Source organism: Felis catus, chromosome D3 (genome assembly GCF_018350175.1).
Source record: "Felis catus isolate Fca126 chromosome D3, F.catus_Fca126_mat1.0, whole genome shotgun sequence".
NCBI lineage: Eukaryota > Metazoa > Chordata > Mammalia > Carnivora > Felidae > Felis > Felis catus.
In genome coordinates, this window is record NC_058379.1 from 89241835 (window position 1) to 89267212 (window position 25378).

Below are 25378 nucleotides of genomic sequence, written 5' to 3' on the forward strand. Positions count from 1 at the left end.
CCTCCTTCATGTCTGCCAGTAACCCAGTTATGTACAGCAAAATCAAATGTCAACAGGAACATTTTTTTTAAATGCCCACGTACCTAAAATTGTTTCAGATCGGACTTGTGACGTCAGGGTGAGCTGATGAGAAATGAAAAGGCACTTAGAGATTTACTCTCAAATATGAATGATGAAATGGTTCGAAAGAAAAAGATTTAATCTGATTGACTAGGTTGCACGTGACCAGGCTAACAAGGCTATATTCAAACACTCCACTTGAAATCATTTCCTTCTGGAGGCAGGAAATCTGTCTGGAGCATCCCCACCTTGGCCGGCAGTCTCCTCAGTAGGCTAGCTTGCGCTCAAGGTCACCACCCTTCCTTCCAAGGTCACTCCAGACTTTATGCCCCTCTTGCTCCTTATATCCCCCAACATCTACCACAGTGCATGCCATGGAAAAAGAAAAACCCACAATAAATATTTTTGTAGTTAATGGCCTTGCTCTCAACACATCAAGAACACAAGGATGTAAGCACTCAACGTATTGAGACAGAGTTAGAAATTGCTAAAGTATTATCCAGAAAAAAAACAAAGAATTGAGAAAATAGAAATTAGAGGAGCATGTCCTAAAATGTCCTAAGCATTTAACAAATCTATAATGAAGAAAGAAAGAAGCCTTTATTTCCGGTGGCACAGATGTCCTGATACTTTGTCCATCCTCTGGCTAAAAACAACTAAAACTGTTTGGATCAAACAGAAAATCAGTTAAAAACCCTTAACTTTCTGTCAAGAAAAAAGGAATATAAGAACTCCAAAAAAAAGGGAATTTATGACTTCCTAGAGGTAGCCACAGCATGGAAGCCAGGCGTGGCCTTATGGTAATTCTCAACAAGAGCCACCCTGACCACCCCATGGATGATCCGGGGCACCCCACCCTTCAGTGCTGGTGTTCTCGACACCCCTTCCCTCTCTCTGCAGTGTTTCTATTCTTTCCCCTTGCGTCATTTATCTTTTAACATGTAACTGTGAGCAAAAACTCAAACTGTAGCATACATGAAATATAACTCCATTTATATACAATTCAATACAAATAAAAATACAAATGTATAGTCTCACTACATATATAGAGACATAAAAAAGAGACGTCTTGATAAAAACCACATTCAGGAAAATTGTCACTTTAGGTAAGAGGGAAGGAGATGGACCCCATATATTAAGAATACGGGAAAACATGGTTATTTTTCTTAATTAGGGGGTAGATATCTGGATGCTAGTTATATAATTATTTTTTATTGTCTTATATATAACCTAGTTTTTCAATTGTAAATGGATACCTGAAAAAGCCATAGCTTTAAATGGGTACATACTATAAAAAAATTAAAGAAAAAGAAGTTAGTGGCATGGATAAAGGAAAAGTGAATGGAGCCGAGCTAAAATAAAAGAGATTTGTGCCGGTTAACTACTAAATGGGTACAAACTATAAATCAAATTCTGGACCACAAGCATTTATATCTCCTATTTTATTTAATCCAGGTAACAAAGCCCTATGGACCACTGCTACTATTCCCATTTTTCCAGATTCTCCATCTGTGTCCCCAGTGACCAGGGCTGGGACAAGAAGCCTCATATCCATACCTTGCTTGCAGGCTGGTACTCAAGGGGAGCCCTCAGGATGGGAATGGACAAAATACACAGTTCACCTTGTATTTGAAAACTACAAGAACTGATACATAAATTCAGCAAATTTGCAGGATATCAAATCAACATACAGAAGGTGATTGCATTTCTATACACCAATAATGAAGCAGCAGAAAGAGAAATCAAGGAATCAATCCCACTTAAAATTGCACAGAAAACCATAAAATACCTGGGAATAAACCTAACCAAAGAAGTAAAATATTTGTATGCTGAAAACTATAGAAAGCTTATGAAAAAACCTTGAAGAAGACACAAAGAAATGGAAAAATATTCCATGTTCATGAGTTAGAAGAACAAATATTGTTAAAATGCCAATATAACCCAAAGCAATCTACACATTCAATGCAATCCGCATCAAGAAAACACCAGCATTCTTCACAGAGCTAGAACAAACAATTCTACAATTTGTATGGAACCAGAAAAGATGCCAAATAGCAAAAGTAATGTTGAAAAAGAAAACCAAAGCTGGAGGCATCACAATTCCAGACTTCAAGCGGTATTACAGTATGACAATATAGTACTGGCATAAAAACAGACACATATATCAATGGAACAGATTAGAGAACCGGAAATGGACCCACAAATGTATGGCCAACTAATCTTGGACAAAGCAAGAAAGAGTATCCAGTGGAGAAAAGATAGTCTTTTTAGCAAATGGTGCTAGGAAAACTGGACAGCGACAGGCAGAAAAATGAACCTGCACCACTTTTTTAGACCATACACAAAAATAAACTCAGAATGGGTGAAAGACCTTAGTGTAAGACAGGAAACCATCAAAATCCTGGAGGAAGAAACTGGCAACAACCTCTTTGATGTCGGCCACAGCAACTTCTTACTAGACATGTCTCTGGAGGCAAGAGAAACAAATGCAAAAATGAACTATTTGGATTTCATCGAGATAAAAATCTTCTGCACAGCAAAGGAAACAATCAACAAAACTAAAAGGCAGCTGAAAGAATGGGAGAAGGTATTTACAAATGACATATGGTAAAGAGTTAGTATCCAAAATATATAAAGAAATTATAAAACTCAACACCAGAAAAAACAAGTAATCCAGTGAAGAAATGGGCAAAATCATGAACAGACACTTTTTGGAAGAAGACATCCATGTGGCTCATGGACACATGAAAAGATGTTCAACATCACTCATCAGGGAATTGCAAATCAAAACCACAATGAGATACCACCTTACACCTGTCAGAATGACTACAATTAACAACTCAGGCAACAACAGATATTGGCGAGGATGCAGAGAAAGAGGTACCCTTTTGCACTGTTGGTGGGAATGCAAACTGGTACAGTCACTTGGGAAACAGTACGGAGATTCCTCAAAAAATTAAAAATAGAGCTACCGTATGACCCGGCAATTGTACAACTGAGTGTTTATCCAAAGGATACAAAAATACTGATTTAAAGGGGCACATGCACCCCAATGTTATAGCAGCACTATCAACAATAACCAAATTATGGCAAGATACTAAATGTCCATCAACAAATGGATAAAGAATATGTGGTGTGTGTGTGTGTGTGTGTGTGTGTGTATGAATATTATTCAGCAATCAAAAAGAATGAAATCTTGTCATTTGCAACAATGCGGGTAGAACTAGAGTGTATTGTGCTAAGCAAAATAAATCAGTCAGAGAAAGATAAATATAATATGACTTCACTCATATGTGGAATTTAAGAAACACAACAGATGAACACAGGGGAAGGGATGGAAAAACAAGATGAAAACAGAGAGGGAAGCAAGCTTTAAGAGATTCTTAAATACAGAGAATAAACTGAGGGTTGCTGGAGGGGTCCTGGATGGGGTGATGGACTAAATGGGTGATGGGCATTAAGGAGGGCACTTGCTGGGATGACCACTGGGTGTTATATGTACGCGATGAATGACTAAATTCTACTCCTAAAACCATTATTACACGATATGTTAACTAACTTGGATTTAAATAAAATTAAAAAAAAAAAACACAGCCGTGAAAACCCTCAGTACTGTGCTTCTTCAGACTTTTCACGATGCTCTAAGGTACTAGTAAGCCAGGGGAAACAGAAAGAAACTTCCAGTATCCTGAGTTTTTAAAAACACGCATCGATGGGCTGATTCAGTTCATCCACAGAGGGGAATACAATTGGACTTCCTTCTCTAGAGTGACACTCTCAGCACAGATGTGTCATTTGCCCGGGAAGAAAACACAAGTTCCTGCAACAAAGATGTAAAACGTTAAGAGACTGAACAAATGAAGAAAATCATCTTTCAATACTCAATATTCAAAGTAGTTAGCATAATTTGTTTTTCTTCATGTTACCTTTACGCGAATTTGCTTTCAAGGTACTTACTGCCCCGTTCTCCATCACAGAGTGACAGTCCTCATGTATTCATTCATGTGTTCATTTCTTCCGTGGAGCCGGATTTAGTCATCATTTGCTTGGGCTTGCAAGACATTCTTGTCTCATGACAGAGCAAGAGCATTTTGAGGACCAGTTACCCTATTTGTCAACAACTCCGGAAGTACGGTCTTAAAATATTATTTTCAGTAAACGTTTTTGAAAATCCATATGCCAAAAAGGAAGTAAAGCTTAAGAAAAACGTGTGCTTTCCAGCACAGTATTTTAACTGTCCTGGATTATGCTCTGTATAATGAAGGGCTTCCGTGGAATACAATGGAGGTCACCATGGGAGGCTCTGAGCACCTGCTCTCACCTACTCATGAAGGTCAAATGAGTCAGTCGGCCTGGCGGTCTTTGTTATACTCCAGCCATTGTGATTATCGTGGGAAGGACATTCAATTTAAAAATGAGGATACCTCGAATTCAAGTCATGATGTCTTGCCTCCTAGCTCAGAAAATTATCCAGAATTTCTGTTTCCATACCTGTATGTGAGGGATCAAAGTACCTACCTGACAAAGTTTACCACGACTTAAATTATACAAGTTACCTGAGTGCCCACTGAAATGTAAAAAGATACATAGGAAACATAAGGTTTTACCCGGGCAAGGTTGTAGCCAAAGTAGGTGGAAGAGAAAAATTGAAAATCATTACCTCTGACTTTTACTGTGGTCAAGAAACCGTCAACACAATGAAAACAAAAGCTAAAGTTTAAAACATAGGCATATCAAGAAATTATAGCCGTGCTAAATTACAGACAGGTAGGGTTTGCAAGGGCATTACAAAGAGTAATAAAATCCGGGTGCCAATTGCCAACTTCTCACAGGAGAGATGGCAGGCATACTCAGCATTATCCTGAGAAAAATAATGGTTTGCCAAGCCAAATTCAGCTGTTTTGCACAATGACTGCTATAGTGATTTAAGTTGTAGATTGTTTCAAACACAACCTCCAGAGAGAACAGTAACACTGTGCTGGTTTAAGTCCGGAATAAGAAAAAAAGCATGCAGTTTTTTACAATGATAAACACTGTTAAAATCTCTGGATTTCATAATAGCAGAGAGAATCGGCCCTATTCAATAGCTCCTTATAAGTGGAAAGACCATTTTCTGAACTCAGAGGGAGCAAAGGAAGGCAGCGGCTTCCACTGTGAGCGCTAACGTGTATGGTGATAATGCTCCAACTTTGATGGAAAACCAAGATGACCTCATTACATGTTCCAGCGATTAGAAGGAAATTAACTTTTTTTAATTGAAAATTTATTGAGATAATCATAAATTTACATGCAGTTTCTAAGAAACCACACAAAAGAGGTTCTTTGTACATTTTACTCGGTCTCCCCCAATGTCAACACATGTAAAAAACTAAAGTATGACATCATAACCAAGATACTTACATTGAGAAAATTTACTCATCTTATTCAGCTTTCTCATTTTACTTGTACTTGTGTGTGTGTGCATGTGTGTGTGCACGCGCGTGTTTAGTTCTATTGAACTTTAGCAACTGTGTCGGTTTCTACATCTTTTCTCCAGAAAAATTTAGAAATGCCAATTTTTAATAGGTGAAACTATTTTTTCTTCAAAAATAATCTCTATGTTCTTTTTCTGAAACTAATAGCCTCTGGTCTCTATCATCATTCCATGATTCCTCTACGCCAGATCACTATGATTTACAATCTTTCCTGACCTGACGTGGGGACTGAATTTTAAGAAAGTTGATTATAAATAACCACTTAAATTTTTTTTTGACAGAGGCATGAACACTGAAGACCTGTGGCAGGTAGAATTCTAAGACCCCCTGAACCCCTGCACACACCACTGATTGCTGACTTAATTATCCACGGGAATGCTGCTCTGAAGAGATTTTATGAATGTAGTTAAGGTCCCAGATCAATTTAGCTTACGGTACAGGTTGAAATTCCAAGCAGTCCTGACTGAATTGCAAATCGGTTGCTTTGTGAACAGAAGTTCTTCAACTAATTGGCTGTGTGGAAGTTGACGGAATAAGAAAAAGTAGAATAAGAAAAAAGAATAAGAAAAAAAACTTTTATACAGTAAAGCCTGATGAGATAACAGAATTCTCAAGATAACAGTCCTCAAGGATAGCCATTTTGTGAAGTTCTAGAATCTTCACGTGCCCAAAATAAACCGCAGAGAGAGAAAAGAGAATCAAGAATTTTTATGGCCTTCGATGCAGTGTATCTCTAGGAGGCATGAGAAAACCCAGAATCTAATTCTTGTTGCACGTAGAGCCAGTGCTCCTGATGATAACGACTTTAATCATTTCCAGTTATTTAGCACCAAGTATATGCCGAGACCAGAAACACAACTGAACCAACTCCCATGAAAGATCTGACCTTACTTGCTGTCTCTGATCCTCACTTTTCCCTTATTGGAATCTAGCTTTCACCCTTAAGGCATCGCTGTGACAACTCTGCGAGCAGTTAATGCTCATAGTCATCCTACACGATTCAAGGCCCATTTTCATCTTGCAATGCCCCTCTGCTGTATTTGATTTGATGTCTTTCTGAAATGTTCTTAATTCCTTGAGTCCCGCCCTCCTCCTACCCAGTGTCTACTTCTTGGTCCCCTTCGTAGGTTCTTTGAGGCTTCTTGCTCCTTTGTTGGAGGTGTTTCCAGGTGTCCTGCCCTTGTCCCATTGCCCTGCCCAATCACCAGACTCCAAGGTCGCCCTGATGTTAATCTCATGAGCTCGGTCTGTTTGCTGGTGTAGGCCTGTAATGTGACTGGCTCTGCCTCCCCCAGCTACTGTTAGTTCAGTGTGCATTCCCTCTCTGCTTCTAATCGTTTACCCATCTCTATGCTTAAACAGGAAAGCAATCCAATACCACCATAGGATTATTTGTCAAAGCTTTGTGACCATCACTGATCAGAGATCCTTTATTTTTCTTACTTCCAAGCTCCTGACCATGTTCTAGCCAGAGCTGGGCCTGCCAAGAAGTCTGACTTCTCTAAGAATGGGATTGACAGTAATGAAAAAATGAGCTGTTGAGAATCAGAAATACCTTGAATAGAAAATTACTTTGTTTCCCGATGTGGACAAAATAAGCTTAATGGTCTCTGAAAACACCAAATAAAGAGGGAAATAATTGCTTCATCTTGTTGAGGGTACTGATCTCTGAAATTGGATCAAATAAAACAGAGGAATCAGCTTGTTTTACTATCATCATCATGTGGAAAATTAACAGAAGAATACTGACAAAGAATGAAACACTCATAATCTATGGAAGCCAACCTGTTTACCTCAGACACAAATATTCTTTGTACTTACATTAATATTAATAATATTTTAAATGACGTTAACTCCAATAGATCTATGAACTACCTATCATGTCCCATTGAACTGTTGATCATAGCAGTGAAAATGAGGAAAAAAATGTTTTTTAGTAAATTTCGCTTTAAGACTGCAATTATATATCCTACTGCAATGAATAGGTTTAATTAATATGAACTTGAAATAAATCGTTTGCAACATTGCAATTCAACTGTGGGTCTGCTTGAAGGTAAGTCAACTTACCATTGACAATGACAAGGAAAAATGTTTTATTTATACCACTTGAAATAATATCTTTAATATCAGTAGTTAGTGCATTGGGAAATTTTAGAAAATACAAACTGGAAGGAATGGCAGGCAACTTCAAAAAAAAGCAAAATAACTTCAAAATCTCTATAGGTGAATAATAACAAGCAGACAACTCCATCATTTGGCTTAATATTTCATTGGCTAAACATAATATTCTTTTGCTAAGCAATAGAAGGTCACGTTGCATTATCTGCATTTGTTTTATACCCTCGTCTTCCAGACAAGCTTAAAAGCACTTTCTGGGAGGGAAGTATGTCTTCTCTTTATTTTTATGGTCCAACCATATTCACTACAATAATATTTAGTACAGCGCTTCAGGCATTGACTAGTTCACTCACTAGTAAAAACTGAAATTAGACTTTGCTTTGTATTTTCTGAGTTTTATACCCAGAAAGGCCTCCTGAGTGTAGCTCAAATAAACCCTTAAAATTTTTAATGAGAACAAATTAGTTTTACAAATGCACATGCAGATTGAACATAAAATCAACTGTCTTTGGGGACATCATTTCCACAGACACATAATTAATTATACCCATGAAATACAATATAAATAATGCACGTTCACATTTTTCACATTTTGAAATGAACGTGCAGACACGTTTGATTCATTCTACCTGACAACCCAGAACCATCCAATCAAATATAAGCTTTTTATTACAGAGAAATCAAGTCTCTAATTAAGGCTGGCATCCCACCCATCATCTTCCTATCATTACCATTGCAGCTTGTGCTTCTGACAGCCTGAAAAAAAAAAGAACCTGGATAGAAAAAAAATAATAAGGATTAAAATGACCATTTTTTGAAAAAGAAGAATTTCTGTGGTAAAAGGGTGATAAAAGAAAAACATTCTAAAAATTATATAAATTTCAACGAACATATATATGGTTATCCACAAACAACTTGAATTTTTTTAAAAATAAAATTTGTGCTTCTCCGAACCCAAACATAATGGGCAGAGTCAGTTATCTGATTTTCATTTTTATTTTATGAAACAACTTCCCAGCCTCTGTTTTCCCAAGTTAGGCCTCTCTCCTGAATTTCCAGTTATTGCCAGTGTTCTTCCAATTACCACCCCCCCAACTCCTTAATTTATATATTTTTTAAACCTACAATTCAGCAGGCCAAAATTGAAATCAGCAGGACACTCCTCAGTCAAGAAATGGCACCACCTTCTTCCCACCCCGCTACTCCTGAAACTCTAAAGTCCTCTGTAATCCATCCACTCAGTTCCCAACCTGAGGATATTCCACTTCTGCCATCTCGTTTTTGTTTGTTCTCCTCCATCTGTGCCCACTGACACTGCCCCCTTCTGTGTACCTGTCATCTTTTCTCTGTTCAGCTTCTTAACAACTGAAGATGGAGTTGAAGCTCCCCCACCTGACCTACTGTAATCTCAGTGTAAACAATACCAAGGTTATACCTTCACTTAATACTGTTGATTCCTCCCTTGCCCTGAGCAAGAGCTTCCCAAAACAGTCTTGTGTATGCAAAACCAAGCTAAGGGATATTTAATGAACAATGAGGGAGGGGTTGGGCTCTATGGTCATTCATTCTAGAAGACTGTCCTGACCAACTAGTCCTCTTGGTTACAGACCTTAGGAGCTTTAATGTGAAGATGAGCACCAGCAGTTTTCTAGAAGGAAGAAATGAGGCTCAGTGGTTCCTAAACTTTATTTGACCACCAAAGCCATTTTTTCAAGGAGACTTACTAGTGTTTAATGGAACACATTTTGTTGGTTGGCTTGCAAGATTTACTCTAAGCTCTTTAATTTTAAATTTTTCCCTTTAGTCAAGGATCAATAGAATTCTAGACCCATTCAAGATGAATCTAGAAGAAAGACAGAAAGATTTCAACAGATAAATTCAGGGAAGAAAGCATTGCAGAGATAAAAGTAAGGATTTAGACATAAAGAAGTATGCCTGTCTTAAGGAAGTAGTAATTAGGGGCGCCTGGGTGGCGCAGTCAGTTAAGCGTCCAACTTCAGCCAGGTCACGATCTCGCGGTCCGTGAGTTTGAGCCCCGCGTCAGGCTCTGGGCTGATGGCTCAGAGCCTGGAGCCTGTTTCTGATTCTGTGTCTCCCTCTCTCTCTGCCCCTCCCCCATTCATGCTCTGTCTCTCTCTGTCCCAAAAAATAAAAATAAACGTTGAAAAAAAAAATTAAAAAAAAAAAAAGGAAGTAGTAATTGTCAGCAAGGGTGTTCACTATATTTGTGCCTGATTTTTAGACTGTAGACTTTTTTAAAATAACAGAACATTGGAATAGGACGTTGGAGGAAAATAAGGACCTGGGTCAATTCTCAGCTGCATGGAATATCTGCCCCCTTGAGGCAGTTCTCCACCGCCAGTTCAAGTACAAACTTTGAGATAGTTCAGGTAAATATGGGATTTTACCTTTAGAAGGACTTGGAAACTTGTTTGAGGAGATGGACTAGGAGTAGATACTGCATTTTGACCATCAAAATATAGAATAAAACATTAATACATGCACTACTCGCATCCCTCACCCTGTACTTCTGATCTTCATCCATTTTGACCCATCCCAATCCCAATCCTAGGAGTGTACTTGGTGTCAGGGATCAGGCACGGCTGAGCCCGTTCCCACATTCCTTGGTACATGATGTATCTAAAATAGTCAAAGTCAGGGGCGCCTGGGTGGCTCAGTCGGTTGAGCGTCCGACTTCAGCTCAGGTCATGATCTCACAGTCCATGAGTTCGAGCCCTGCGTTGGGCTCTGTGCTGACAGCTCAGAGCCTAGAGCCTGTTTCGGATTCTCTGTCTCCCCCCCCACCCCGCCCCTCCCCTGTTCATGTTCTGTCTCTCTCTGTCTCCAAAATAAATAAAAACATTAAAAAATTTTTTTAAATAAAAAAATAGTCAAAGTCATAGAAACAGAATGGAATGGTGGTTACCAGGGTCTTGGGGAGGGCAAAATGGAGTTTTTCTGTTCTGCAAGGTAAGTTCTAGACATCTGCTATAGTTAATGCCATAGTTAATTAAATTTTAATTGTTAAAAATTTGTGAAGAGGATAGATCTCATATTAAGTATTCTTACCACAATAAAATCACATAAAACTAAAAAGCCGAAATAATTTATCGCATTTAAATTCAAAAGGACCTTCCATCCAAGTGACAGAGTCACTTACCTCAAATCACCTGTCAAAAAATAGTAGCTTCATAATATCAGTTGCTCTTAGTACTTCAATCTCTCATTTAGTCCTGGGAACAGTCATGATAGTAGTTAAGACTGAAAGCCTACCGTGTGTCAGGCACTATGGTTAACTCGGTGCATACATTATCCCATTCAGTATTCTCATGGACGTTCTTTCACAAAGAAGGACTGAAGCACAGAGTGGTTGCATAGTTTGCCTTGGGTCTCACACGTGGTGTGTGGTGGAGTTAAAACTGAACCAAACTGACTCTAGAGCTCGTGCCCTCCTTTCTGTCTGTGTCTTGAGTGATCATTCCACGTATCTGAGCCTGATCTTCCAACAGTAAAATAGGGTTTATTTTGCCTGCACAGAACATCACTTATAAATGCTTTCGGGGTGATGGAAAGGCAGAGTCTAGTAATAATGAAAGACGCAACCAGGCATAACTGCCAGCTCTGGTGACATGGCTTCACTTCAGATACCCGGTCCCAATTCGGGCCAGCGTATATGTGCGATGAGCTGAGGACAACGTCTGTAGCAAATGTCTGCAACCCTAATCCCACCTACTAATTCTTCTGCAATTTCCTGAGAGGTAGAAATGTCAGATTTGATTCCCACAGCAGCTGATTAGTTCTCCATCTGGAAAAACAGAAATAGAGTCAATACTTTTTCTCTAAGGTAGAGATTCATTTAAAGCAACCGTTCTGAGGGCCCTTTATCTCTGTGTTTCTGGCTGAACAGCTGCTGTAAGTCATGGTCTCAAACTTCTTAATTTTTATTTCATCAGAGCGGAAGAAACACTGGAAACAAAGAGGAATCAGGGAGGAATGCAGGGGGAGATTTCTCACTACATGAGACACACAAATTCTGTGAAATTCTTAAGGTCAAGTGCAGCCTTCAGAGTGACAGAAGACCCGTATTTCGACAAGCAACGGTTTGACTGTGTTGGGGGCAAGTTACATGAGGTCCCACCTCACCTCACTGTCTGGTTCTGGGATATTCCAGGAGACTACCATGAAAGTTTTTATTCCAGTTTTGGTTTTTTTGTTTTGTTTTGTTTTGTTTTTGTTTGTTTGTTTCATCCAAACCAAGATAGGTTAAACTAACACCCTGACAGAGGCAAATAACGTGTTTGCATACATAGCAGGTAAATATCTGCACATTTAGAATGTTCTTCACACATAAATGTTTAGAAAATTAAAGAATAAACCTTTAGGAAAAGTAGCTTGAAACCAGACAAACATTCGGGCAAGGTCAACACGTTAGCGTCTCTATAATGCCATTTGTTTAATAGACAAGAGATGGTTGACACAGCTCTGTGGTCATTCTGGAGTCCTCCACTTGTCTTTCTTATCTGCCAACGGGGACAGGTCTGCTTCGGTACATTGCTGCCATTTCCAGATGCCTGGTGGTGTTTGCATAAAGGCTAAGAGTCTTCTGTGAGGAAACCGTTGTGATGCCAACCCCTCAGCGCACCAGAGGGCCATTATTCAGTCAGTGCCCCGATAAGGACGTGGCCAATCAAGCGAGGCTGGCATGTATGGTTGTGGAGTACAATGATGCCTGAGTTTTTAACCTTCCTTATCCAAATGCCCAGATTTCTTTTTGATGAGGTGGTGAGGGAGTATCCTCGATTTCATTTAGCCGTGATTAAGGCCTTTGGCAAAATGCTAGACGTTAGCACATCGAGCACTTTATGAGAAAGACCGAATTACGATTTCCTCACTGCCGGCTGTAGTTTCAAATTCCCAGTGGCATCTATTTTTCTCCATCAGCCTTCATAAGCTTCATTACTTTAGACCCTTTATTATTGTCTGAGATAGAAGGCCAAATCTAGTTCCTCGGGCCACATTAACACTTATTTTAAACGCCTGTTGTTAGAAGGCACGTATCACCATTATACTGGCCCATTCACACCACCATCGTTAAGGTTGAGGCGCGGTTTCTATTTAAAACACAAAGCAAAACACTGTCCTAGTTCAGGCCACCATAGCAAACTACCATGGACTGCGTGGCTTATAAGCCACAGAAATTTATTTCCTCAAGTCCTGGAGCAGCAAGTCCAAGGTCAGGGCGCAGGGCAAAAACGCTTCCAGGTTGCAGACCGCCATGTTCTCCTCGTGTCCACCTGGCACAGAGGGAGGAAGCAAGCTCTCTGATGACCAGTCCTAAGTACCTCTAACACCTCCTAATCCCATCCCGGGGGTGGCGGGGGGGGGGGGGGGGGTGTGAGGCGCCAGCGTCTCAACATGTGAACTGGCGGTGGACACACGCATTCAGTTCATGACAATCATACAAGATGGTGTCCAACTGTAAATTGGTTGACATAGATTTTTGAAGTCCAGGATTACTGGATATAATTACAGCTGACATTAGGATACTAAGAGGGGGAGAGAGTATTGAATGTATAAATGTAGGATGAATAACCGAACTGACTAGAATCTGTCTGCTTTTTATCATCACCATGAACTAAACATTCTAAACAAGGGCACTGATAAAATATGCCTCCCCAGGGGAAGGAAATACTTTGTTGTCCCAAGTGCCAAATGGTTGCTGTGGTTACTAGTGAATTTTAATAATAAATATGTGAGCTACAAATTAACCCATTTTTATCACACTTCTTTAACAGACAATCATGGTCTACATGGAAGTCCCGTTTGAGGGATTCCCAATTATACAGTTTTCCCATGACATTGGTGCCGTTGGAGCTACAACTCTGAACTGTGTAGTTGCTTCGGACTCAGTTCATGTTTTCTCTGCTCTGCAGAAGCTGCATTGAAACGATATATATGGAAAGACAACACAGTGATGGTAAAGACTAAGAAAATGAATCGAGTTACTTCATTTTTGTCATTCTCTGTGACCATTTGGAATTTTTTCTTTATTTGGGTTTAAATTTTAATACTGTGAAGCAGTTTCAAGTGTGAGGGATAATATTTTTGTTTAGTAAGAGCAAATGTTGGTACAAGCAGAAAACATTCAGAGAAGACGTTACTGGATTTGAATGACTTTACGATGGATAGTGTGTCTTCCTTTATAATTGTTAATATTTGTCCTAAAACTAAAGAGTGAACCAAGGGATGCCCGGGTGGCTCGGTTGGCTAAGCGTACGACTTTGGCTCAGGTTATGAGTTCATGGCTTGTGAGTTCAAGCCCCGCATCGGGCTCTCTGCTGACAGCCGGGAGCCTGGAGCCTACTTCGGATTCTGTGGCTCCCTCTCCCTCTTTGCCCCTGCCCCCCTCACACTCTGTCTCCCAATCTCTCTCAAAAAATAGATAAAAATTAAAAAAGAAAACTGAAGAATGAACCTAGAAAATGAAATCCTTCCTCAGTGGTATGATGTGGTAGTTATCTAACCTGCTGTGTAGAGAGGCACCTGTTAGAAAGTGATCTGCTCAGAGGCGCCTGGGTGGCTCAGTCGGTCGGGCGTCCGACTTCAGCTCAGGTCATGATCTCGCGGTCCGTGAATTCGAGCCCTGCGTCGGGCTCTGTGCTGACAGCTCAGAGCCTGGAGCCTCTTCAGATTCTGTGTCTCCCTCTCTCTGACCCTCCCCCATTCATGCTCTGTCTCTCTCTGTCTCAAAAATAAATAAACGTTAAAAAAAAAAATTAAAAAAAAAAAAGTGATCTGCTCAGGGTGCCGAATTCAAATGTACTGGTCACGCCATTGTCTTCAGTGTTTTTCCAATTACTGAGTTTGACAAGGTGAATCTCTTTCACTGCAGGGAAAACCTGAAACTCCATTCTAGCTAATACCGCTTGTGGCGAATTAACCGAAAGGTAAGGGGAGTCTTTGTGCTAATGGAATTTGACACTGCATTTCCAAACTGATTTCTGCAAACATGACATGTCTCCGTAGCAGGAAGACCTCTTGGCAATGAAGCCATTTGGTGATCTGGGAAGTGGCATCTTGTCTCTTATCTTCTGTATAAAACACTGTTACAATCTGATGCAAGCTAGGCTCAATTAAGCACCGTCAGAGCTCACCAAGGGTGACTTTCTGGGCAATGTGCAAATTGCTTCATTCTCCGGAATGACCATCCAGATCTCTGTCTGTAAAATGGGAATGGTGATATTTCTCCTTTTCATGCTTACAACTGCAGCCAGGGACTCGCGAACAAATTTCTCTAAGCTAACTTTGAGCCCTTAAAACTAGACGCCTGTTTAAGTATCGAACTGCACAGCTTAGAAAAAATAGTTTCTTGGAATGGTGTGAATGTGAAAGAAATAGGATTCCCCGCTCCTTTGGTTATCCAAATGACTGGAATGACTCAAAATTAGTAAAGATCTTATTTCTGGAGAGATCAAGATTTAAAATGATTTTTAATCTGGTAAAGATTAAAACACATTAAAATATGTTTCACCCTTGGTTTTCTGTTAACCCAATGCCACACACTCTTTCTGGGAAATGCTCTCATAGTTTTTGTTATCAACTGTATGCCAGTGACTCTTAAATCGGTATCTCCAAACTTGACCCGTCCACTGAATCTTGGACATATTCATACACACACACACACACACACACACACACACACACACACCTGCAAAACATCTTCTCCTGGCTATCTGTGGGCACTCAAAGTCAGCCAGAACTATTTTATTATCTTTCCTCTGTATCCATTCTTCTAGAGTTTTCCTTTTTTTTTAAGTTTATTTATTTTGACATAGAAACAAGGGAGGAACAGAGAGAGAGGGGGAGAGGGGGAGAGAGAATCCCAAGCAGGCTTTGTGCTGTCAGCACAGAGCCTGATGCGGGGCTCGAACTCACAAACCATGAGATCATGACCTGAGCCGAAATCAATAATTGAACACTTAACCGACTGAGCCACCCAGGTGCCCCCCTTCTAGCGTTTTCTCAGTTTCCAAGACCAGCTGATCCATCTCTTAGGACAGAACTCTGGGACTCACACTGGGTGTGACGTGTGACTTCCAACTAGTCTGTGGCTGAGCCTTATAAATTTATTTCATCAAGATCAAGTTTCTCCAAATCCCTCTCTTCTTCCCTTCCTGCTGGCCTGCTACTGTCCTCTTTCCACATAATATCTTCCGTCCACATAATATCTCACCTGGATCACTGTGGTCGCCCAGTGACAGGCCCTCTTGCCTCCTATCTTGTTTTCCTCAAACTCAAGTCAAAACACTCTAGAATTATCCGTCTACACCCAGGTCTAATCAGAATGGTCTTCTAACACCATTTCTCAATAGAGACAGCACTTGCTTGTCTGGAAACGTGTGTGTGAATGTTTGGCTATCACAATGATGGGGACAGAAGCCAGAGGTTCCAGATGTTTTGTGACATGTGATATATCTTGCCCATAAACACAAAGTACTTGTACTGTTTTAGTATATGCTGATATTTCCCAGCAATGCATCTACTTTGCACTTTGCTTTATTCTGAAAGATAGCAAATGTTATTTAGCATTTTAAGAAATCACGTCACTGCAATGTTCTCGTGGCATTTGAGTCATTGGTATGATACACCTGTACCAGTCTGCGTTTGGAGCTGTCACACGTCCTATTATCCCATGTTTCATTTAAACCACTCAGTTTCATCGTGTTTCTTAATGATGTTATATTCAAAGACTTATATCCTTAAATACGTATTACTTTATTACAAGTTAATTTTCTTGTATTTTTTTTCACATCATGGTAAAAGCATTATATTGATTTTTTAAATTAAGGTTGCAGATAGCTTATAGGATCTGCAGATTTCAACACAGTAAATAGCGGTGTTTGTAAACATCCGTTGTAATTCACAGAGACTGTGTCTGGTAGGGATGAGACCCTCTGTTTTACTGGAGGAAACCCGAGCCACTTTTTGAAGACAATCAGTGCCCTCCACGACCAGCCACCTATTTCTTTTTTTTTTTTTAACATTTATTTATGTTTGAGAGACAGAGAGAGACAGAGCATGAGCAGGGGAGGAGGAGAGAGACACACAGACACACACACACAGTAACCGAAGCAGGCTCCAGGCTCTGAGCTGTTTGTTAGCACAGAGCCCAAAGCGGGGCTCATACCCATGAACTGCAAGACCATGACCTGAGCCGAAGTTGGACACTCAACCGACTGAGCCACCCAGGTAACCCGACCAGCCGCCTATTTCTCCAGATCCGTCTCTTATCAACAACCAGCCCCTCTTGCTATTTCATGATGAAGCTCCAGTAGTACCGACTGCTCATAATTCTCCAAGGCACAAGATTGTCTCTCGTCATCTGCCTTCACTTATGCTTTTATGGCCTAGAAGACCTTTTCTCCACATTTTATTTGGCTAATTCCCACTCCACCATGGAGACATGTTCTCATTAGGGCACCGGTACAGGCTGGACTGATTGCACATCATCCCATATAGCAGGCTGAAAGTGCTTCTCTCCCAGAACACTGTGAGCCCACTGAGAATGGTCTCTGTTACTTGCCTTGTGATCACCGGTGCCCACGCAGTGCCCCACAGCAGGCAGATGTGCATGTGCCGAACGTGCGTACTCATGTGTGTGTAGATGAATGAGTGCATCTGTGAACAAATGTGAACCACTATTACAGAAAACAAGATAACAATAAAGAATCTCTCATACAATAAGCAAGAGAGGCAGTGGTCTCCTCGATATAATCAAGTTGACAAGCCCCATCCTACCAGATCCAGACATGTCCTTCTAGAAGCTTGGCAAAAAATGGGCAGCAACACTGTGGCACAGATGCAGAGCAAGCTGAAAACATATGCAGTGCTCCTCATATCAAACTTCTATTTATCCTGCAGCCTGAACCTTCTAAAATAAAACATGTATGTTTTCAAATGATACCTCACCATTGCCTAAGCCGTACTTAATGTTGACCGGCCAAACACACTCAGGTTGGGTTTGTGAAATGCACGGACCACATTAGCAGAGAAGTGGTCATCTCATGGCACTTGAAAGATGGTTCTACTCAAACGATGAGTCACCATGGCTCCAAACTGTCTCGTGCAAAACAAAGAGCCAGTGGAAAAGCCAAGAAGGACATGGAATCAAGGAATGAGACTGGGAAGAACAACTTCATATGATGCCTCCAAATAGAAGCTGCGGGAGCCATCACCCAACGGGCAGTGGTAAGGAATCACTCTCTCACAGACAAAGCCTTGTGTGAATTGGGGGCCAATAACTGCCCACACGGCACTTGAAGTAGGTAAGTCCAAACATCTAATAAAAAAGAACCCTGTGTATCTTGTTTCTAACTGTTAATATCACTGAACTTGTTTAGAAGAACATCACTATAGGGCCAAAATCTAACTCTATAATGGCCAGCTACTTAAGAGCTCATCCACAAATGAGCAAACAACAAAAAATCAACCCCTGACTCAAAGAAGCCATGCATAAGTCTTAGGACAGACTAGAAAAAATAGAAATTTGCCAGTAACAGAAAAACACCTAAGAATAGGTTCCCGCTCCCCACCCCCTAAAAGTCTATAAATAATACTAGCTTCACCATAAGAAAATTTAATTGAGTGTTTTCTTGGAGTATCATGCAGTCAGACCATATCACTGATAGACAAAATTTTCTCATTTCAACCCAGCATTTCATTTTGACATTATGTAGACAGATACTGAGGAAAAGGAACTCTACATAATAACTGCTAATCAATTAGTTTTCCTGAGACTTATAAGGATTATACACCGTGCATTGAACCTCCTTTAACATAGTGTGAATACACGCATAGCCAGAGAAAGTTTGGGTGTAATGTGAACTTTCCTAAAAGACACAAGAGCAAACAGAGGACAAGAGATTTGACCCAGGACATAAAGAAGACCATGGCAACTGTAAGGGGGAAAGGTCAAATATTAACTCTTCAGTCTTTTATCAGCTGTATGGATTTGAGAACACAAGATACCCGCAAGAGTATTATTTAAATATGAGTCTTTGGTCTAAAACTAGTTTGATTATATGGCCATAGAAAAACAATTTTCGTATTTGAAGCAAGTTTGAGAATTAAAAGCAGAGTCCAAGTGATTTCTGAGATACTCAATCTTAAAATTAATGCAAAAAAATCAAAACCAAATCATCTTTCCAGTCCATGAAATTAAATGTAGAAAGTGTCGTTATACATTTTAAAATATCCCAAGCAAAAAAAAAAATTTTTTTTTAGAGAATTTCTTCGCTGAGCCATAGTCAGATTGGTAGGAAAACGTGTTTGCAAGGTAGACATTAATCAAAGAGAGAGATGTCTGGGGAAAGAGAACAAACCCCTCAGAATTCTAACGTGGTCAATAGAAAGGGATAGGTGACTTGTGTCGATGGTTTCACAGCTAAATGGCTAATGAAGGTGGATAGGTAAAGACAGAAGATATTCTCTCTTAAATGACATCATGAGCTAAACTGCACAGCCTCAAAATTCAGATGTTGAAGTGCTAACCCCCAATTCCTCACACTGTGATTGCATTTGGAGACAGGGCTTTTAATCAAGATAAAAGGAGGGCATTAAGGTGGGCCCAAGTCCAATATGACTGGTGTCCTCATCAGAAGAGAAATTAAGATGTAGATATACATTTGCACAGAAGAAAGACCACACGAGGACACAGCAAGACGTCAGAAATCTTCAACCTATGCGGAAAGGCCTCAAAAGAAACCAACCTTTTCTGGGCTTCCAACCCCCAGAACTCGGAGAAAATAAATTTCTGTTGTTTGAGCCACGATGTTTGTGGTGTTACTAAAGCACTATCTAGCTAATAGGCCTGTTTTGATAAAAGCTCAATCAAGATAAAATATTAGTGAAACTCATGATACAGTGCTCTAGACTCTGTACTCAGAAATGGCGATTGGTCAAGGTTAAAGTATTACTTGAATCAGTGAGACAGAATGTCTACAAATAATCTCTTTTTATTGTAAAATTATTTAATGTCAAAACTAGTATAATGCTTAGATTTTATTTTCAAGGAATGTGTGTAAATTGGCTAATGTGAAATATTATTATCTGTAATCCAAAATATTAATTGTATGACTTTCATGTTAAGATTTCTAGAAATGCCAGAGCCTCAAGAAGTCATGGATATTTTACATATGCATCTTTCTATTTATACATATTCAATCCCACATTCTCTCTGCTCTCTGAAATGTACTCCATAATGGCAAAATTCCGGCAGGCCCTTGCCCAGACCAGGGATAAATATACAAGGATCAGAGAGAAGCCTGGAACTTTGCTCAAAGGAAATATAAACAATAGCTGTCACCATGTTATCAGCAATAACAGCACTTAATAAGTGTTCTTAATATTAAATATTTATTATTTACAACAACCCCAACACACAATTGTTTAAGTGGTATTATTTTTTATAAATTGAGTTAAATAGAGTTTATTTCTAAAATTTACTGCACTTGTTTCTTTTAAATTTATGTACTGTGTTCGCCGGAATATTTTAAATATGTATATGTGGTTTGCACTGAATTGCTACAGGATAGTGCTGATCTACAAAATTGGGTTTCAGGCTCAGGTTGAAGGGAGATGAGATTTGACAGGAAAGGAGAAGAAAAGAGACAATTTTTGAAGAATGAAGGTTTTCCTTGAATCTAAATAAGAAACTGAAGTTTGAAATGAAAGAAGGAGGGAACTTATCAGAAGAGTACGGAAATCGATTCTGGGAAGGTTGCCCAAGAACGGGGAGGGCCGGCTGCCCTGGACTTGAGTGAGCAGACCTAGCAAAGCCCTGAGAAGGGCACCGTTTGGGAACCCAAGGACTGTGGGAGAGCTCAGAGGTCACCTGACACTCACTTGATCAAAGACCTTCTTTAAGTCACCTCGGATACATTGCCACCCTTATTTTCCATTGGCATCTGGTGGGGACTCATCTGCATCAAGCATATCAGCTATGTACTGCCCAGCAGAAGCGACACTTACTTGGGTTATAAAATTTGGCTCAGTCTTCCCTCACACCGGATTTCATGATCTTATGGAAAAGGTGACGGTACCTAGATGACTGGTTGATGGTGAGAAGTTACCCACTTGTGCCCCGGCAGCAGAGGAGAACTGAGAAAATCAGCAGTCCCTGATTAGTAAAAGACCTAATGACATCCCGGCTGTATAATCTCTCAGAGCTACACTCATTCACACCATGACTATGTCTACATGACTTCCAGCTTACTGAATGCAAAAGGAGTTCTTACGCCTCTAACCAGGTCCCTCCAAAGCCCAGCGACTTGGCTTTACTACTGTAAATCAGACCATTGAACCATTACTGAAATGGGAATGAACATAAACCCCCAAAGTCACAACTGCTTGGGAGGTGAAAATATTTCCCCTCCATGCTTCTCTCTGCCTCCTGGAGGGCCAGCCATTGCCCTTGTTGATGGTAGGGACAACGCCTGATATTTATATTCCTTAAATACTCACTCTAATGCCCATGGCCTATGTGATGCTCCACAAACATTTACAGAATTCAATGGTCACGTAGACAAACCCAATTTCAAACTGCTACTCTCGCTCAACAAATTCCCAAACCATGCTTCTACAGAGAATGCCAGAGTATTAACACAGACTGAGACCCAAAGAAAGCCTCACTCTTTAGACTAATCTAGGCAAAGTTTGCCTTGTACAAAACAACTCTAGTGCCTACACCTCGGTACCTTTTGCAGGGAACACTCCTGGCTCTTTACCTTAAAAAATAACTGCCAGTCTAGCTGAAACTTGCCTTGTCAGTAATCAAGTAGCTGAGCTACATACGAGCATTCCCATTTTCACCTTATTTAGGACAGCAGAAACTAACACTGCAGGTGGAATCTAAGCTACAGAATGGGGATTCTCCACCTTGGCACTATTGAAATGTGGGGCCAGAGAGTTCTTTGTTGGGGAAGTTTTTCAGGGCACTAGAAGATGTTGAGCAGCAGCCCTGTCCTCTATCCACTAAATGCCAGTAGCATCCCCAATTCTGACAATCAAAAATGCCTCCAGACATTGTCAAAGACCCCCTGGGGAATGAATTCACCCCTAATTGAAAACCACTGCAGTAGAGAAAGACAAGGTATAAAAGGAGGGTATTTTCTTGCACCACGATCTGAAAAAAAATGACACTAAATAGGTAAAAGGCAAATGGTCGCTAAGCAATAGGACGTTATCACATTGATACTCTGCTTTTTAAAATAATTCTATCAAAGCAAAGTATAAGATTGGCAATAAGAATGACACCATATAGGCGGATCAGTCAAGCAATGTGTTACGTTGGGCCATGTTGGAGTTAAGTAAAGAATGGAGTTAAATGTACGGTAACTTGATGACGCCTTTGCGATCACCAAGAATCCATAGGTTTCAAGAAAAACGAACTAAAACTCATTCACTTTGGATTCATAATAAAAGTTGGATTAGCACAGTTCAAACAGTCCTACCCACACTTTATGATTTAAATGCACTTAAAGTTTCAAAGACCTAAATGCACAGCCAATTTATTTATAGTACTTTATAGTACAGAAACCCAAACATTGCAAATTCTGCTTCTGGTTCATGATTTTAAATGAATTCCAAAGTTTCTAACTTTGGGCAAAAATCTCAGGTTACTACTGCCAGGGTTGAGAAAGCCTTTGCATACACTACAGCAACTTTTTATGGTACGCCTCATCTCCTTCCTTTTTAGGAACTATGTATACGAATTCACCCACCTTCTTACAAGTCCCTGGAGCCGCTACTTTCGGGGCTTGACCTGTCAACTGGAAAATGTTAAGTCATTTCTCCCCTCATTGTACTAGGTTCTTAATAATATTCAGCTGTGAGGTATAATTTGTAATTCCAGACTATGAAGTCCAAATGATGTGTGCAAAATACTCAAAACTTATGAAGAATGGAAGTGTGTGGCCCTCTGTTCAGAAATTATTAAGCATTTCAAGAAAATGGCTGCAGAACATTAAACCAAGCATGGGCCCCTAGCATGGGAGGAGGCTGTGCAGACCTGCATGGGTCTCAGGCCATGTGCATGGCATTGAGGCAGCTTTGCCAGTGATTTTCCGTGCAGCCGTGGGAAGGACCCTTACTGTCTGCACATTGTCCCCTACCCAATGAAAACACAACATGGAAAATGGTGCCTTTTTCATCCAAGTATGATGAGTCTTAATAAAATCTGCTACTTTCATCCTGGTCACATTTGGCATGCCATACTCCAAGGGCTGAGCTAGAATATTCATCAGCCTATACTCAAACCATTATCATTTCTGCCCGAATTCACTCCACCTGGGTTACATTAATTTACCTTCCAAATAAAGGAAGACTTAGACAGGGTGTCTACGCTATCAATGTATTAGACCTATAAAGTAATGAGAGTGGACTGCATAGGCCACGGAGGAAAAATCCAGTCTCATTGTTGTGCAGCAGGGCATAGACAGATATCATTTTTTGTAGTCAAGGATTTCTCTGCCAGTGAGGGTTTTTATCATAGAGAAAAATATGACTGAGAATTGAGAGGGGCCCCTATCATGTCCGTAAAAAGCCTACTTTGAAAAAGTATAGTTGCAGCCACTGGCTAAGGAGTATAATATTATGTGAGCTTATGGAATTGATAAGAAGAGTATCAGAATTCAGAAAGCTCGTATTTCTGAAAGCAGAGGGGAAATGCTACCCCAGGCTCTCTTCGGTGTTTTATATATACTCCTTTGCAGGGACCTACGAACTAGAATTTAGACCTGCTGTAAAGTCTCTTACATCCCTAAGCATGGATATTGTCTTAATCAGCTCTAGCTGCTGTAACAAAATACCATACACTAGGTGTTTATGCAATAGACATTTGTTTCTCATGGTTCTGGAGGCTGTGAGTCTGAGATCAGGGTTTCGGCAGTGCCAGGCTGGCAAGTGCCCTCTCCTGGCAGAGACAGGATGCTCAGCTCTCTTTCCTTCTCATACGGACACCAATCCCACCAAGGGGGCCTCACCCTCATGACCTCGTCTAACCTTAATCACTTCCCAAAGGCCCCACCTTCTAATGCCCACACTGTGGTAGGATTTCAAAATACAAATTTTAGGAGGACACAAGCATGCAGTCTATTACAGGGATTATCCAGAGGGAATCAGACTTCTTCCTGTAATGCTTTGGAAGGCATCTCTCAGAAAGGTCAGGGATGACGGGACCATTTGTAAATGGAAGTCTTAATAAGTGGACACAAGCTGCCCAAGGAAGAGGCATAGGTGTGGGCTGAACATTGGCAGGAAGGATGGCAGGAGGCCACTCCATTGCGTCGGTCAGTGCGTGGTACCCAATGCAACCCAGACAGTTTGAAGATACTCCTTTGCAAGCCAGCTTTGACTGAGTGGCCCAGGAATGGAACTCTTGATTTCATCGGTCCCTTTCATTTGGTTCTGAAGAGTATGTGGAGCTAGCTGTCCTCCAAGAGATGCATTTGATGTTCAAAGTGGAATATCCCAGGCACAGTCCCTGGGAAACACATACATGAGCCATAATTCAACACTAGCCCAGGGCAACCGGTCATCAAGAATCACTCTTAAGAAGGAATTTAGGTCCATCTACTCACATATTGGAAAGGGTCAAATTGTCTTTTGCTACCTCCTCATACACTAGGAAACTTGTGGGGCTGCAGACGTAGCTATCTAGGGGCGCAAACTGAACATCTGGGACCAGTTAGAACTCCGGGGCGGGGGCAGGGAAATGGATGTTTTTGCATTTATTGTTCCAACCATTTCATTTTGTGCTCATTTTTCTGTATTACTGCTTAGGCTTTAAAAAGATCTCTTCCATTTACTGTCAGAGATTAAAGATCATCATGATATTAAAAGTGTGATTTGACCAGATATGTGTCATAGGGACTGGTCTGAACAAGAACTGAGGTGTCTCAAAGCATCAATCCATCCCACATAGAGGTCGATGGACTGCCCATCCGTCAGCGTGCATGAAGGCTACAGATGACAGTAGACGTGCTTCTTTGTATCAGTGCTCTGGATTGTATTGATTCACAAGACATACCTCCCCTGATTAAACTCTTTCAGCAAACAGCACTTTGCCCTTTACTCTGTGAATAAAAAACATGTGAGGGAAAAACATAATCACAAAGTTAGAAAATATTAAAACTGACAGGTCCTCTCAAATTTCTACCTCTCGATATCTTTATTTTTATTTTAAAAAAATGGATGGGCACCCAATGGCCAGTAAAGAATCACACAGTGGGGAGCGCCTGGGTGGCTCAGTTGATTGAGCAACCGAATTCAGCTCAGATCATGATCTCATGGTCTGTGAGTTCGAGCCCCGCGTTGGGCTCTGTGCTAACAGCTCAGAGCCTGGAGCCTGCTTCGGATTCTGTGTCTCCCCCTCTCTCTGCCCCTCCCCTGCTCACTCTCTGTCTCTCTCACTCTCTCAAAAATAAATAAACATAAAATATTTTCTTTAAAAAATAAATAAAAAAATAAAGAATCACACAGGGGCGCCTGGGTGGCTCAGTCGGTTGAGCAGCTGACTCTTGATTTTGGCTCAGGTCATGCTCTCATGGTTCGAACTTGAGTTCAAGCCCTGTGTCAGACTACTCTGACAGTGTAGAGCCTGCTGGGGATTCTCCCTCTCCCTCTCTCTTTCTGTGTGTGTGTCTCTCTCTCAAAAAGTAAATAAATAA

The 25378-nt window shown here is 40.5% G+C and overlaps 1 long non-coding RNA gene across 2 annotated transcripts in view; it reads right to left on the minus strand.

The window, feature by feature from the left end:
* Positions 1 to 16850: 16850 nt before the first annotated feature.
* The window catches only part of LOC111557348, a 194849-nt gene continuing 186321 nt past the window's right edge, over positions 16851 to 25378 (minus strand). For both annotated transcript variants that reach the window (XR_002737398.2, XR_006587642.1), the window contains one exon: positions 16851 to 24784. This is a non-coding gene — a long non-coding RNA (uncharacterized LOC111557348). The remainder of the gene's footprint in view (positions 24785 to 25378) is intronic.